Source organism: Mustela nigripes, chromosome 1, assembly GCF_022355385.1.
Source record: "Mustela nigripes isolate SB6536 chromosome 1, MUSNIG.SB6536, whole genome shotgun sequence".
In the NCBI taxonomy this organism is placed as follows: Eukaryota; Metazoa; Chordata; class Mammalia; order Carnivora; family Mustelidae; genus Mustela; species Mustela nigripes.
In genome coordinates, this window is record NC_081557.1 from 225,697,053 (window position 1) to 225,715,049 (window position 17,997).

A 17,997-nucleotide genomic window follows, 5' to 3' on the forward strand; every position below is an offset into this window, starting at 1 on the left:
CAGCAGCAACCTAGTGTAAGACATATGTTTTACAGAAAAAAAAAAAAATAGAGCAATATCATGTTTGACCTATGGAAAGCAGTTGAGAGCATAAATCACTTCTGCTAACTTGTAAATCAATGGTTATTTAAAATCCTACCTGATATCAGAATGGACATATTAATCCAGAACATAAAATAATAGTAAAGCATTTTATAGAAATAGGGCAATAAGTTTTTTAGGTGGAAAAGTAGGAATTAAATTGGTAAGCATAGTGAATATATAGAATAATAATGTCAAGTGTTCTAAGTTCAGATTCAGAACAATAAGGAAGAAAACACAATTGAACTGAAGAATCCTTCAATAAATTTGGGAAAGCTGCAGAGAAGGAGGAAATCACATAAACTGTTTATATTAAAAAACATATCAGATATGAGTGTCTGCGTGGCTCAGTTGTTTAAGCAACTGCCTTCAGCTCAGGTCATTATCCTGAAGTCCTGGTATCCAGTCCCAGTTTGGATTATCTGCTCAGGAGGGAGCCTATGTCTCCCTCTGCCCTTTCCCCTCTCATGCTCTCTCTCTCCCATTCTTGCTCTGTCTCTCAAATAAATAAATAAAATCTTAAAAAAAAAGATATCAGATAATGACAAGTCATATTATATGTTACTATGGTACTAAAACAAATAGATACAATATGGATTTCAATATGTAGCCTTTTAAATGGAATTCCCAGGACACAGTGAAAACCTTACATACTCAACACTGACAAACTGAGAAACTCCTTATTGATGAGAATACTGAGGGATTTAAACAATAAAGGCTTAACACATTTCATGTATTTTTTTTTATCCCAAACATTGTTGAGGCAAAATTTTGTACTTTTTATCAAAAAACACAATTATTGTTAAATCAAATACTTGTTATAGTAATTGCAATTTGAGAACCTGTCAAAGCTCTACATTGTTCTATTAGAGTAAAAAATTTTAATTTGTAAAATCCTTTGCTTAAGGCACAATGTTACTTTTTAAAGAGATAATTGTAGAAAGGCAAATAGCATTTCTAAGATGCTTCCCCCCATTGTCCCTTCAGTAAGGTTCATTACAAATGAAAATACTAAGAAAATGGGCTGTCAAAGCTTCACTGAAACAATACCCAATTTTGAAGTATTGTCTCTGTATGTGTACTTATATTGTTAAGTCTCCAAAGTACAAAACTATTTTCTAATCTACTATATATGGCAGAAATATAAGTGCTTTTCCTTTTTTATCATTTAAAATAAGTTTAAAAATAAAATTCCCTAGGACATTAGAAATAATTGTATGGGTATGGATTTTTTTTTTCACTAAGTTATTATAAAAGAGTATATTGGATAGGATAACTGATTTTTATGTGAATAGAAATGGTAAGGAGTAACAATTTTAGAAACTATGTTTAAAAGGATAAAAAAGCAAAAGCAAAAGGTGATATCAGGTATTTCTCTATTTTAGTTATCTACTTCTTCCATAATTTCTTTCTTTTTATACTGTAAATCAAAAGAGTTTATATAAGAGACATAATACCCACAGCTGGGTTTTGAACTTTTGGTACCTCACAAATTCCACATAGTGTCAGCTTTCACCTGTGTGTGGTGAGAATGGGTGTTGTACCAGCTGATTATACATTTCTGTTCTCTCTGATTATATTGATTTTACATTTGTGTTTACTTTGAGAAAATATAACTTTCCATCTAAATTCATTGGTTGTAAAATAATCTCTTTGAGGAAAAAACAGTTACATAACAAAGATTTGTGAATACCTGGTACTCAAATCAGTATACCTGGACACTCTATCTTTCTTATTGGAAGCTGGCAATCACTGTTCTACTAAATCATCTCGAGGAACATCTTCCTGAAAATGTATACTTTAATTGGAGGTTTTCATTCCTCATGTTATAGTGTCTGTTAGCTTTAGACATAAGGCATCATAAGACACACATTTTGGTTGAGTTTTGTGAATGTGGAGAATCTTCTAGACAAGTATGTGGGAGCCCATACAGGAAAGGGGAAAACTAGGGATTGGATATCTTGGATGTGTCAGACCCCTGGTAAACCTGAACCTATGGGGATGATAATCTGACCAGGTACAGTACTCAGAGAACTCAGCAGCTTGTCAGTAATTGACTGAGTTACCTCAATTTTTGTTTCTTGTCTCTTCTATGTTCTTACCTTTTAGCAAGGTATGGATCAGTTTTTTGTTTGCCTGTTTAACATTTAAAAGCCATTGTTAATTTTGTTCCATTAAATATATAGGCTCTAAAATAATTGTGATTTTTTTTTAAACTCAAATGCAAAGAATTTGTTTGCAGCATTTATTATTTATTATTTATTTTTAACTTCAGCACCATAGCTGTCCAAAGTAGTACACAGGAGATCAACACTTGTAAGACGTGAGAAACTTTGCACCCTAAGATGTATCTTATAATTACCCTATGTTAGAGGATTCAGGTTGCTGCATTCAATTTTCATAACATATATGGATTAATGTAATGTTTTTTATTTTGTTATTGGTCAACTTCAAAGATTTATTCACAAACATGTATACTATAATATGAAGCCCAAGAACCCACTCATTCACCTTGAAGAGAAAACAGGTACCTCTTTTATATTTTCAGTCATTTTTTGTTTTATTTATCACCTGATTACAACTACACAAATAGCACTATATTTTCAGAAGATGCTTGGTCATAAACATTTTTAATACTTAAATGTATACCACATATATAAGTTTTGTTATGTATGTGCGAAACAAAAGATTTTTGTTAAAGCTATACTACATAGAAATTAATCATAGTAAAAATTAGAAATTTTGTTAGAAACTTTATTTTTAGATTTAATACTGATGAAGTCCCAGAACCTAAGTCAGTTTCGGTGGGGTGAGGAGGTTCGGAGCCGACGACTAAAGAAAGAATTCTTAAGACGTCATTGGTGCAAAATGGTGGTTTATTAAAGCACGGGGACAGGACCCGTGGGCAGGAAGAGCTGCTGCCCTGGGTTGTGAGGGTAGGCATGTTATATACCCCGCGGTTGGGGGAAGGTGAGGGGAAGGGTTGGGAGGTTTCAACAGAGTTTTCACATGTTAGGGAGGGCCTACAAGGTGCGGGGGGGGGGTGTTCTTGCCCTTATGGCTTGATCAATGTCGTCTTTAGGTCAGGCATTAACATCAAGATAATTGGGAGATTCTTGGTGGGGTATTATGATCCTGCTATCATATAAATTCCCTTCTACCTCAGCCTCCTCCAGTTTATGATGGGAGGGAGACATTAGGGCTTCAGGAACCGAGAGTTATTTGCCTCTGGAAATTTGTGCTATTGATAAGGTAACCTCCTTGTTTAGGTCTCTAGATCATCTGTAGAGCAAGGGAGATTCCTGTTCTGCAGGATTGCGATCCCTGCAAGTTAACTATTTCTCGTTTTATGGCGGTCAGGGGTGCCTGAGGAATGCTACACATATGGAGGGGAGCGGGTGAAGAGGGGGTGCAAGGCGCCAGCTTTTGCTCTGTCCTCAGCCAGCCTCCTGCTCCCTCATCAATACTATGAATTAATTTCATAATATATAAATATTATCAAGACACTTTTTAGGTCTCAGATATGGAAGTCACCTTTGAGTATTTACTAAATGGTTAATAACCATTTTTTAAATAAACCATTAATCACAAATAATAACATAAAAAACTATACATGTACCCACTATCAAACTTACCAAATAAAACACTATTGATAATTAAAAATCACTAAGAAAGGGTGCCTGAGTGGTTCGGTTGATAAGAGCACGTGATCCTTAATTTTGGGGTTGTGAGTTAAAGCCCCTTTTTGGGTATAGAGATTATTTTTTTTAAATCTTCAAAAAAACCCTACGTATATTTTTCTCATCACATTTCTCTTTGTACCTCATAGGTGTTACCACAGCCTTTAATTCTGTGTTTAGCATTCCCTTGATTAAAATAATATATATATTTTACTATCATATATTTAGCCCTTAAAATTCTGCTATTCAGTTTTGCATGGTTTTTATATTTATGTAAATGGTATCATGCTAAGGTAGTCTTCTGTGACTTCCTTTTTCCCCATTCAAACTTACTATTATGAGTTCATCTACTTGATTCATATAGTTAAAGTCAATTCAGCTTAATTGCTAAATATGCATTAAATGTATCCATTATCTGGCTGATTATATTTAAGCCATTTAAATATTTTTCTCATTAACAAGAGTTCACTATAAATAATTCCTATATGCACTTCTCAATGCACATACAATGATTTTCCTGAATTTGTTAAATTTATATAAATTGAATTTGAATTGCTTCTTTGAAACGAAAAACAAGGCAAGATGGCTACTTAACTACTTCCTATTCACAATTTCACTGGGGACTCTAATTGTGGCAATAAGGCAAGAAAAAAAAATCATAAAGATCAGAAAGGAAGAAACAAAACTCTCTATATGCAGATGTGTGTACATGGGAAATTCAAAGACTTTACAAAGCAGATACTGGAACTTAGTATTGAATTTAGCAAGACCAGAATATATAAAGCTAATATAAAATCATCAATTACATTTTAATATACCCACAAACAATAACTGGAAATGATATTTTTAAAAATCTTACTTTGGGTAATATCAGAAATGTAAAATACTTAGGAAAAAATTCTATAAAAACAAATCTAAGATCATTTTTCTGAATATTACAAATATTTCTAAAAGAAAAAGAATAGACAAATGACAATGTATATCAAGTTCACTGGGCAAAAGACTTACTGTTATTATGATAACAATTCTTCCAAACTGGTCGGTTATAAAGTCAACTCATACCAACCAAAATTACATCAGGATATTTTTTTAAAGGAAATTGGTAAGATGATTCTAAAATTTAGAAAGCACTTAGACTTACTAAGGTAATTTTTTTAAAAAAGATTTTATTTATTTGAAAGACAGAGATCACAAGAAGGCAGAGACACAGGCAGAGAGTGAGGAAGGGAAGCAGGCTCCCAGCTGAGCAGAGAGCCTGATGCGGGGCTTGATCCCAGGACTCTGGGATCATGACCTGAGCTGAAGGCAGAGGCTTTAACCTGCTGAGCCAGCCAGACCAATACCACTGAGCCCCAATACCAAGGTAAATTTAAGAAGAATCACGTTGTTGGACTTACAGTACTTGATTTCATGATTTACTATAAAGCTACCCCAATTAAAACAGTTAGGTATTGGCAAAAACATAGCAATAAGGTAGCTCATTGGACAGAACAGAGACTTTTGACAATGATTCGAAGACAATGAAGGGAAGGAAAAGAAAATCTATTTTATTATTATAACTAGATCAAATTGGCATATATATATAAAAAAAAAACCCAGAAAACACCAACATTAGTTATTATACTATGCCATGCAAAACAATTAACTCAAAATGTATCACAGTCCTAAATACAAAACCTAATACCTAAGGCATTAAATTCTAAAACAAAGCACTGGAAAAAATCTTTGCAACCTCAAGACAAGATCAAGATCAGGTGTGCTCAGGATGGTATGGCCAGAGACACTTTGCAACTTTAAGATAGGCAAATATTTCTTAGAATAAAAAAAAAGAACAAAATAATACAAGAAAAAAAAGAATGAACTGGGTATCACCAAAATTAAAATCTTTTGCTCTTCAAAACACATCATTAAGAAAATAAAGGTGATAAGACAGAGTGAGGGAGAAAAGATTCATAGCACGTATAAGACAAAGAACTTATGTACAAAATATATAAATAGTTTTCAAAATTCAATAAGAAGACATATAATGTAATAAAAATAAGCAAAATATTTTATTAGATTCTTCACAAAAGAGGAATACAAATAGCCAGTGAGAACATGAAAAGATGATTGAAAGCATTGGTCATCAAAGAAATTCAAAAACCACAGTGAGACACTACTACATATCTATTAAAATGGCTCAAAGTTAAAAATCCAGAACATAACAAGTGTTGACAAGGATGGAGGAACATGACCCCTCTCATACACTGCTAAAGGGAAGATGAAAGTGTACAACCATATTGGAAAATCCTTGATGGTTTCTCACAACTTGAACACATCCTACCATATGATTGAGACAACTGACTCATAGATATTTAGCCAAGAGAAACAAAAGCATATATCTAAACTAAACACAGAGTATACAAAAAAGTTTATAACAACTTCATTTGTAATAGCTCAAAACTATATATAATCCAATTGTCCACAAATTATATATTCTTACAATGAGATACTTTTTGGCAATTATAAAAATAACTATTAATACACAGCAACACAGATGAGTCTTAAAATTATTTTTCTGAGGAAAAGAAACAAGCAAAAAGAATATATACTATATAAACAATTTATATACATTTAGAGAAAAGGCAGACTCATTTAGAATGACCAAAAGTAATTTAGTTATTATGTGCAGACACAGATGAAGGAAGGAAAGGGATTAGAAAAGAATGTTAAGGGGTTGCCTGGGTGGCTCAGTGGGTGGCTCAGTGGGTTAAGCCTCTGCCTTCAGCTCAGGTCATGATCTCAAGGTCCTGGGAAAGAACCCAGCATCTGGCTCTCTGCTCAGCAGGGGGCTTGCTTTCCCCTTTGCTCTCTGCCTATCTCTCTATTTTGTGTTCTCTCTCTTCCTGTCAAAATAAATAAATAAAATCTTAAAAAAAAAAAAAAAGGAAAAGAGCATTAAGAACTTTCTTGGGTATGTTTTTGTCTACATAGTCAAAAAAATTAAGAGCTCTTATGCAATTATCTAGACAATTACCATTAAATTATTTTGTAATGAGGAAGTGATTAAAAATGTTATCAAATAGAAGTAAAGAGTTTGCTTCAAAAAAAAAAAAACTGTCTTGGGGTAATAGAAATATTTGCTTCCCTGATTGTTGTGATGGCTTCACAAGGATGTACATCTTTTAAAATAAACCAATTATTATAATTATCTGTTGTATTTCAAGTACCTTTAGGAAAGTCATTAAAATAAAGAAGTCTGATACCCATGAAGATGACATGGTAGTCATGAATCTTCTTAAATTATGAAATCTTTATGAAGATTTCATGAAGTCCTCATTCCTTTTATTGTACCAGATTCATATTTTTAATCCACAACTAAAATATACCATACATATAACACTGGATTATATTTATGAGTTTTCCTATATTTTCCTCATGTTTTCCTTGTACAGCTAGTTGATAGTGGATAATTGACTTAATAATATATTACTTATCTACTCACTGATGACTTATAAGGCACCTACTTTATACCAGTGTTCTATACACTGAGGCACAGAAGAAAATAATGTTCCATTCTGATAAAAAGAGATACAAAATCAATCAATCAGGATATTCCAAAGTGAATTATGTAAAACAGAATAAAGTAATGTAAAGTATGTAAAATTGTTGAAAGAATGAATGAATGAGTAAATATAAACCTGTTTTGAAAGTCCGAACTGTATGTTTATCTATTGCTTTCAACTTAAAGTAATAGAAAACCTACCTAATAGTAAAGAAAAGAGTGTTTACTTTTGTCATAATATGTGAAAATGTGAAAACTGGAGTGAAGCACTTACTGTCCTTGTTTCAGTGACTCAATGTTTTATCTGTCATCCAGGCTCCTTCTGTCTTTCACCTTTACCGGCCTTATTGCATTGGATTTGTTCCCATTTTTGTCGCCTCATTGTTGTGACATGGCTGCTGTAGTATCCGGCTTTTAGAGTTGGGCTTAAAATGATCAATATGTAATTCTTCTGTCTCTCGCTCAACTCTGAAACAGTGGATAGATAGCTGCAGAAATCAGGCCAAGTTTAAAATTTCATATTTGTTTCTGAAAATCCTCATTTAGGGACACCTCTTAGCACTGGGACTAAACAGATTCTCTAAAAAGCACTTGTTCAATTAGATACACAAGCATGTGCTGGAACCAGCACAGCTAGACTTTCTGAGGCCTCTCTTTCAAGGATAGATGGTACTGTGGGATATTTACCATCCGAATGAGCAAAGAAAACCTTTGCTCTGAAGATAAATGCTCCCTGGGTTAGGCTAGGAATGTTTCTTTTCTCAGTCTCTCTTTCCTTCTTGGAAAGGTGCACAAGAAGCAGCCAGAGGATGGAAACTGTCTCCACATTGAGTAAGAACCAGGAGAATTATCTATAGAGTATTGGAAACAAAGGGAGAGTAGATATCCACCTTTATTTGGGAGTGGATATCTTTAGTCTTTTTATCTGCTTTGTATGAAGACTAGAAATATAATGCGGTGATATCTCAAAAGTCTATAATCAAAATAACAATAAATCTGAACTGAAACAAAAAAGCTTTGACACTTTGGGCATACTGCAAGCCTCTCTGTAATGTTCTGTGAATTGCGGGTATTTTCAAAGGAGATACTATGTATTTATGCATTATCTATCTATGTATCTATCTACCTACCTATCTAGTTAATCTATCATTTGTCTATCAATAAATAGATCCACAAAATATATATTATATACTCTTAATTGTGATAAAAAAGAATGTGCTGATGACAAAATTACCCTAACTCTAACCAATTTGGGGTTCAAAATTCTGTGAACAAGCAGTCTTGGTATTGTTCTGTGACAAAAGGCTAACCCTCACCACCAAACCAACTGCCTTGAAAATTCTGAATCTGAGTCAAAGTGATAACAAAATGGAAAGATCTATATCATCTCCAGCACTAGACAAATAAAGAAAATATTAAAGGCAGGTAGATGACACTTAAAACTAAATAGAGGTCTCTAGGTATTTTTCAAAATAAATCATTTAACATTCATTTTTATCTATAATTTAAAAGAAGAAAATTGTTTGCCTTAGAGAATGCTACAGTACTAAACAAATTTTAAAATAAAACTACCTTATTAAAATTGCAATAATCTGCCAATGACATAGCCTAAAATAGTTAGGCTTTGTTCATCTTCTGTATGCATTGTGCCCTCTTCTCTCCATAACACTAAACTTTAGTGTAGAAAGTGCCATTTGGTTTTTACTATTGTATATCTAAAACACAAAAACACATCCAAAGAATTAAAGCTGATAAACTCATATGTAATACTGAGTAAAATGTTTTCCTTAAAATTATATGTGATGGTTAAGGATATGCTTGAACATATGCATTGATTAGTCTGCGTCCTCCAAGAAGCCCATTCCAAGATGAGGGTAGATACACAAGAGAATTATTCATTTATATTTATTTATTTAAATTTTTAAAAGATTTTATTTATTTATTTGAAAGAGAGAGATCACAAGTAGGCAGAGAGGCAGGCAGAGAGAGAGGAAGGGAAGCAAGCTCCCTGCTGAGCAGAGAGCCTGATGCGGGACTCGATCCCAGGACCCTGAGATCATGACCTGAGCCAAAGACAGTGGCTTAACCTACTGAGCCACCCAGGCACCCCTACACAAGAAATTTATTAAGAGAACAGCCTGTGAAGGCAAATGAGGAGAGATTCTGAGGAGGATGGAAGAAACTTCAGACCATGATCCAGTTTTTTTCACTTAAGAAAGTGAGGGAAAAGGAAGACAAAATGATCTTTGAAAGCCATGCAATTCTGAAAATGTTTTGGCAAGGCTGACAGAGTCCTTGAGCTAAAATTGCCATGTTGCTCAGTACGTGGACTCAAAGAGTCTGATTTGCCTAGAAGTAGAACGTGATATCTTTAGAACTGGTGAAGGCCAACAGGTGCCATGCTTGCTTGTCAGTTCTGGGACATGCATTATGTCTTACTTTGGAGAAAATATACTATGATTATGGAGAGAATAAATATAATTTGTTTTATACTTTGGAGAGAATATCACTGAACACACCATCCCCAGAAATGTCTTTGGTGCCAGAACAGTCAGGTTCACGAATATTTGTAATTACAATGTCCCACCCTCAGAAACACATGTATCTTTTCAAGACCTCCGGTACACTAGCAGAACTTTCTTGTTCTGCCCAATACAAATAAACTCATTGCCATGCTTGGTCAGTGTAATTGTCTCTGGGGTATCCAGTACATCCAGATCTCTTCAGACTAAATGATAAAAGTGGGCAGGAGAGCTGATAGCCCTGAGATAAACAATGTCACACATGAATGCAACCTGTTTGATGACTGAAGCTGAAAACATAGTTAACAAATCAGCAGCCACCTACCATGTTTCTGAGAACTTATTAATCTACTCTAGCACTGACACTGGATCAACCACAACTGCTGTGACTGAGACCACTACTTGGTTCAGCCTGAAGTCCTCTACCATCAGTCTCTCAGACCCAGCCTCAGACCGAGAAGGATGACATCTCCTCAACCCCCTATAGGTCAAGACCCTTTACCTGCCCCTCTAGTCTTGCTGGTTAATTGTGGCCTCCTGGCTTCTGGATATGAAGTAGTAACCAGACTTCTATTACTTCAAGGTTCTGTCCTTTCACTGGACATTAAGAATCCCAGTTCTGTGCCCATGGGTCCTGTACCTGTGGCCATGGGGTCATGTATGACTGACAAAGTCTTTAGCAATACTAGATAGAAAACCTGCATAAGAGATACGCTTTAATTATAGATATCCTAAAACTGGCTGTGTCATTAACTCATGACAGTAATGACAGTATTGGGCATATATATTTTAGAAATGCTTTCTTTAAAAAAAAAAAAAAACTCTAGCTATAAAAATCACAACTATTTAAATTTTCCTTTGATTTTAGTGAAAATATTAATTATATAGGAGAAATCTCTTATAAAATTCAAAGTTCTCAGAAAAGTGACCTAGGAAGATATCATCTAGAACAAATGTGGCTAACATGAAACTACTGAAAGTTCTAAACAGATGGATATTTTGTATTATAATAATTTTATATTTATCTTAATGTAAATTAGAAAAATATAATTATCACTTCAAACCTATGATTGCATGGATATTAAATATACATTTTTAAGTAAAAATGCTTAAATATTTTAAAAAACACACTATTGACATTATACAATTACACATTTGGTAAAATTTAATTCTTAAATCTTAATTTTAATTAATTAATTAAGGTAACAAATAAAAATCTAAGGTAGGTAACAATACAAGTACAAAATTGCTAAAGTTGAACAAATGATTAACCCATGATTCAGTAATTCTGTTTCCAGTTATATATGTCCCTTCTATTAAAAAATTGCTTCTTATTTCACTAAAATGTACTAAAAAATGTTACTAGCAACCTCGGGATAATGAAAATCTGAAAATAGCTCAGATGGTATATGCACACAATGGGATATAACACCGCAGTGAACAAGAACAAAGTATTGTCACTCATGGATGATTTTCACAGACATATTGTTGAACAGAAGAAGACAGACACACAAAAAAGGACATACTGACTGATTCCATTTACATAAAGTTCAAAAGCAGGCAAAACTAAGTTATGGTGTCAGAAGTTAAGAGAGGGGTAAGGAATATGGACTCAGTGGGGAAACCAGGGAACCCTCTGGGACTGGAAATCTATACTTTGATCTGAGTGGTAGTTACAGGGGTCCATGCATATTAAAAATTCATTGAGCTGTACACTGAAGATTTGGAAACTTTTACTGTATAAAGTTATATTTCAATAAGGTTTACTTTATTACTTAAACAGAAATCTATGGTGGTGGTTATAATTCTAATACTAGTAACAATGAATTAGTTGTCAATCAAGGGGGGGGAGGAACAAGTCAATCTAAGTTCTCATTTTATGAATAATAAAACTGAGGCTCACGTAAGTTTAGGTGACTTGCCTAAGTGCATGTCACAAGTTAGGGAAAAAATTCAAATTAAAGTTCCTGTCTTTTTACTCCCCCCATCTCCCAATGTTATTTCATGATAGAAATTTTCCTTCAGTCATGTTGTACCACATATTTAGATCCCTCCAAAAACAACAGAATAGGGAGTCACAGACAAACCTGGTTTTTGGTATTTGTTTTAAAGAGAAAGATGGCAAATGTCAAATTTTGTGTCTTACATCACTGAACAAGAACAACAAAGCTCAATAAGTCTTGCATTTAAACTGCTGAGTTTGTCTATTTGAAAGGGTACTGGCCAGTGATGAATTGCACACATGTTAAAGGAAAGAAGTATTTAAGGGAGGCCAAAAATATGGAAGCCCCGAAATATGCTCCCTGGAAAATATGGAAGAATTCATTCCTTTTCTGTTACAGTGTTATACTTGGCTGAATTGGCTTCAAATTTGACCTCACTCTCCTTGGATTTGCATAAGTACTGTTTCAACTGTTTTATTCTAAAAATCCAGATTTGCTATTTTATAAGAGCAAGTTCTTATTTATACATAATTAGAGAGTGTGCTGGAAACAGCCTCAAGCTGTAGAAGTCCAGCATGTCGTGAATGTCCGGCATCAAAGAAATTCTATAAGGCAGTTACTCTGATGTGCTATCTAATAGGAATAAAATTGGCAAACAGAAAAAAAAAAAAAAAATTGGTGACCTCCAAGGACAAAGGAAGAATGAAGAAAAAATATTGAGCATATTGGATTCACTTTCTTTTCACATGTAACAGAAGGACTCTGAACATTTAGAAGCACTAAGATTACTTCATAGTTAATTTAACACCTTGATAATACATTTCTACTTTCAAATCATACTTTGTCACTCTTGTACAACCTGCTTCCCTAAGATAATCAATTAGGTTGGCAAAGGCAACAGATGTTAAGCTTGGAGTCTCTTTCATACTGACTTCTTCCTAAAGTGTCAGAAATCTTAATTTTTCTTTCAATATAAAATCTAACAAAAAGACACAGGTAATGGGTTAATAACAACATAATGCATTGAAAGAAACTACTTTTTCATTATGGAAATTTGAGTCTTTCATTATTTGATTTTGAAAGCAATGACAACACAGACTTTAAGGGTCAGAAAAAGTCCAAGTATACCAAAAAAGTTATTCTGAGTACAGGGCAAAAACACCACGAAGCAAGTGTGATGATTTTTTTCCAAGTCTCAATACCCTATCGGAAATATTATTCCTACTGTACTGATCTTTTCCTTTGGATTTTCAACTCTGTAGTAATGCACTTGTTCCTCTGGAATCACCATGTATAAGAGAAAGAAACCCAGAATTCTGAATTACGTAGGGAACAATTTTGTGATATATCTCCCATATGGTATCTACTATAGGGATTTTTTAACATATTAACCTTCATTATGATATCAAGAGAGCTATCTTGTCAAAATTTTCATCTATATTCTATATCTATATTCATTAAAACTTTGATTAAAAAGAACTTGAAATCCAAAAGCCTCAATTAACTGATTTTTTTCTGTGTTCTACTTTTAGGAGAAAAATTAATTCATTAAAGGGAAAAAAGATAATTTCGGGAATTTGTTATAAAACCTTACCTTTCATCTTTTTCAAAACTCTGAGTCTATTTACCAGACTTTCCATATATCAAGCAGTGTTGAAGATAAAGGGAATTTGAAAATCACTGCCTTCAAAACACCCAAATCCAACAGCAGGAACAGATATGTACAAGTTAGGGTAAGAAAGATTGAACCATTCTACCTGGAAAAGAGAAAGAAAAATGTTATGAAAGCCTCAAGAACTGAACTAGTTTTTCTAATATGTCCTATTTCTTCTGTGATTATATTACTTTAGAGTGATCCTGAAAATCTCCAAGATCATAAATTACCAATGATTAAATAAGGTTAACTTTGTACAAAGGAAGAAAAATGTATTCAAAAATAGTTATATACCATTAATAAATAACAAGGATAAATAAAGCAGTACTTAACTAAAAGGGAAATTGATCAACTAAAAACTTTAACTTCATATACCTGCAAAATGTTTTGTCTCATATGGTCAATAGAATATCTCTTATTTATGCCATGCTCTGATTGAACAAGCCCAGCTCATGGGAAATAATCATAAATTGGAATTTTTTCACTAACCCTTAAATGCACTCTCTGGGGTAGGGTTTTCCCATGTTACTGAATGAAATTAAAGGTTAGTCTTGGTTTATTTATTTATTTATTTATTTATTTTCTAATATCGAGTAATCAAAAGCTCCCTGGGTAGTAACCACTGCTTAGTCCATTATATACTGATAATAAAATAAATTCCTAAAGTGTATTGCAAGCTACTCAATTTATCCTGAGAAGCCTCTAGTTTTATAGGGAGAAAGTGTGGGGGAGGCCATTTCTCTCCACTTTTCTTTCTTTCTCTTTTATGTTTTGTTACCAGCTTCTTCTAACTCCAACAGTGTAGGTCTGGGCTTGAGGATGAGGAAAATAGAAAAGGAAAAGGGTTTAGGGAGTAGAAAAAAAAATGGTTACACTGGCACTGACCTAAATGTTTACTTTGGTAAGAAAATCTTTTAAGGCTAACACATTCAATGGTGTTGTATTGAATTCCTTGGAAATTCATTCACATTCCCAACTGCAGGGCATTTTGCATGTCCATTCTCTTAGAGGGATTGAGGAACTCTTTTTCCTGGATGATCCTTTACATATTCATGGACCCTAAGTACCTAGAAATTCCTCTAATTTATGCTTTGTTATTGAAGAGACCAATAACCAACCGCCTAAGAGGCATGCTCCCTTTAATAGTGTAGCAAGCATTGTTCCTTTAAAGCAACACTTTAGCCAGAGGCTTTTTATGGGGCATCCCTCTTGCAACTATGTGGGGCCATGGGATCTGAAAAGATTCAGCATATATTACTTCCAGATCAAAGTGGGTAAAAAAGAGATACCTTTCCCAGCAGTCAGCTGAATGGGGAGAAATCTAGACGCCTAGAGTAGCCATGCAATAATAGAAGGACCTTAGATCCCTGAATGACTTGCAAAGAAGAAAACTAGCCCCCGTTCCTACCTATTTGGATTTTTTATGAGCAGAAATAAAATCCTTTTTTGTTAAGTCTCTGCAAGTGTAGGGTTTGGGTCTTTACAGCAACAACCCAGAGTAGCTTTAACTGAAACATTCCTTTATAAAGTTCCCGGATAAAAAGTTCGAGATTCATCATGCCTTCTGTTTATTGATCCTGGTCTAAATCTGATCAAAGACAAGTTTTGGCATATAATTGCCCAAATCAGCCACTTCTTTGCTCTGCTGTCAGTGCAGCTGCAGGCTGTGTTTTGTTCTTCCAGTTTTCCAGGTGGGAGGACCACATAATGTCACTGTGATCCTAGATCCTAAGCGTGTAAGAAATCAGCTTTGCAAGTAGTCTCCTAAAAGTTCTTTTTTCTTAACCATCTGCCAGAGGTTTTAAGAGTCATGAAACCTCCCCTCTCTCTTCTTTCTCAAGTCCTTGTTATCTTATAACTTATTTCAAAATGTGGTATCTAATTTCTGTGGGCTTAAACCACACATATTTCAGCTTCCTTTAATATTCACTTAGCTCTTTGAAATAGTCAAAACATTACATTTACTTTTTTACTAGATTTTATAACAATATCTGCAAAATAACTTAGACTCACGACAAAGAAGCAACTACTGAAAATATGTTGGGGAAACTATTTGCCCCCAAGATTCCTCAAATCTTCCGATGATACTTTCTCAGAATCATTCTAAAATGACTGCCATGAGTTTACATTATTTAAGGTGAAAGAAGAGGTCCAAAGTTTTGGCAACAATGACAGTGACATTTTTCTCTCCTTTAAGCAGAGTGAATGTGTTAGAATCGTTGTGAGGAATGAAAGTGGTAAGGGTGGTGATGAGGGAACAGAAGCCTGGCTGAGGACAAAGCAAAAGGCTGACACTTTGCAACCTCTACCCCCATCCCCATTCCTGGGTGGGACATATTGTGACATTCTTTAGGAATCTCCCAACTATCTTAATAGCTTGCTAAAAAGGGCAAAGCGACATTGGCATGGCAAGGCCTCGCATATCTGGTATCTTATAGGTCCTCTTTAGCATATGAAAGTTCTACTGAAACCTCCCTGTTCCTAACATCCCCCACCCCTATGGTACATAACCTGCCACCCCTCACAACCCCTGGGCAGTAGCTCTTTTTGCCCACAGGTCCTGTCCTCACACTTTAACAAACCACCATCTTGCACCAAAGATGTCTCAAGAATTCTTTCTTGGTCATCAGCTCCGGACCTCACCCCACCAACCCTCACCTATATTCTAGAACTTCATCAGTGGGTCTGGGTGATGAGAAGTGAGAGCAAATAGTCCAATACCACATAACGCATGATATTTTTTAAAAGTATTTATTAAATTTCATGGGACACAATCCACCATATTCATACAGTTTCATTTCATTCGTTGTTAGAAGGTGAAAGAAATTCTCAATAATTTGCATCCTTTAATTGATTTCTACATAGTGTGGGGTGAAGAGAGATCAACAATAAAACAGAGAGAAAAAAAAAATGCAGACACTGAATGTGGGGAATCCTACCAGGAGAAGATATAGGTCTTCTTAATTATATAGAAATTTAATCCTGGAGGCATCATCAACTAACCTGGCCAATCAAAACCCCCATCATTAAGTTCAAGGACAAACAGCAATGAATTGCAGAATACCAGGCTCCTGGTAATCTAGGCAATGGTCTCTCCTTAACCCCTCTGCATCCTCTCATTTACTTTGGTTGCTAAATGAGGACACAAACACCTGTTCCAGCAGCAGGTGGCATTTGTTTATTATAGCTTTACCTGCTGGGTTTTAATCAGTCTGCAGCTGCAGGAATCCGCTTAAGTAACAGTTTATAGGACTGGATTTTTACGGAGTGGTATTTTCCATGAAGAGGCAAAGTTTCATTCAACACTTCCATCATACACAAAACACCATATAAATGGCTTTTATTCCTCCATCTCTCTTCCCCTAACATTTAGGACTACTAATTAGTGAATCATTTCACATGCAGAGTTGGAAAGCTAAGGTTTTATTCTTCTGCCTTCAGGGATGCTCTGTGTTATGTGCTCTCATTATAAAATCCCTGTTTCTTGGGAAGAGAACATCTAAACTCTCTCTGCTTGTGCTACTTTTCTTTTGTAAGCCTCAGAAGGATTGTTAAGGCAACTTCCATCTTAGAAGGGAAGAAAAAAAAAGAATCAATAAGAAAAAAAAAACCACTGCATCTAGATGAGAATGAATCTCTGTACTTAAACTACGTAACAACTTTTAAAAAAAAAACACACACACAATAAGAATTTGAAAATTACTTCAATACCACAAGGTATAAAAGACATTATAAGAAGTGAACTTCCTTCCTGATGATACTGAGATCTTCTATCAATGTAGATATCCCCCTATTTTTTTTTTTTTTTAAGAAAGCACACATGTTTTTTTCCTACATCTTTTGGAAGATGGTTATCATTCAATTAATATTGGAAAACATTTATTCAATTGGTGACTGAAACAATAAAAATATATTAATGATTGTCAGTAATCATTAGGTCAGTAAATCTTTTACTCACAGTTTTATCTTCAGGGCTTAACAGAGATGTTAAAAAAGTAGAACTCTTTAAAAACTTTGAGAAGTGAGGGAATGAGTGAGCAATGCTGCTCTCAAATGATCCACAAGAGAAATCCCAGACATTATGTTTCTCCTGGAAAGCAAACCAACAAACCAAAAAGCAACAAGAGCTTCCAGTCTTGCCAAATTAACTGAGCATTGAAAAGAGCTGGACAAGACTCTGATCTCCTCCTTTTGTCAATTAAATAATAATAATAATAATAATAATAATAATAAATAAGTCATCATTAACCCACTTGCTCACATAGAATTTGAAAGAATCTTTCAGCATTTCCTCTTTCCCTTATCCCCTTCATCTTGCATCTGATACATCACCCAACTCCTTACATTGATAGATCCTCTGGCTATATACAGCCTATCACAGACTAGGTTTTTTTTTTTTTTTTTTAAAGATTTTATTTATTTATTTGACAGAGAGAGATCATAAGTAGGCAAAGAGGCAGGCAGAGAGAGAGAGAGGGAAGCAGGCTCCCCGCCGAGCAGAGAGCCCGATGCGGGACTCGATCCCAGGACCCTGAGATCACGACCCGAGCCGAAGGCAGCGGCTTAACCCACA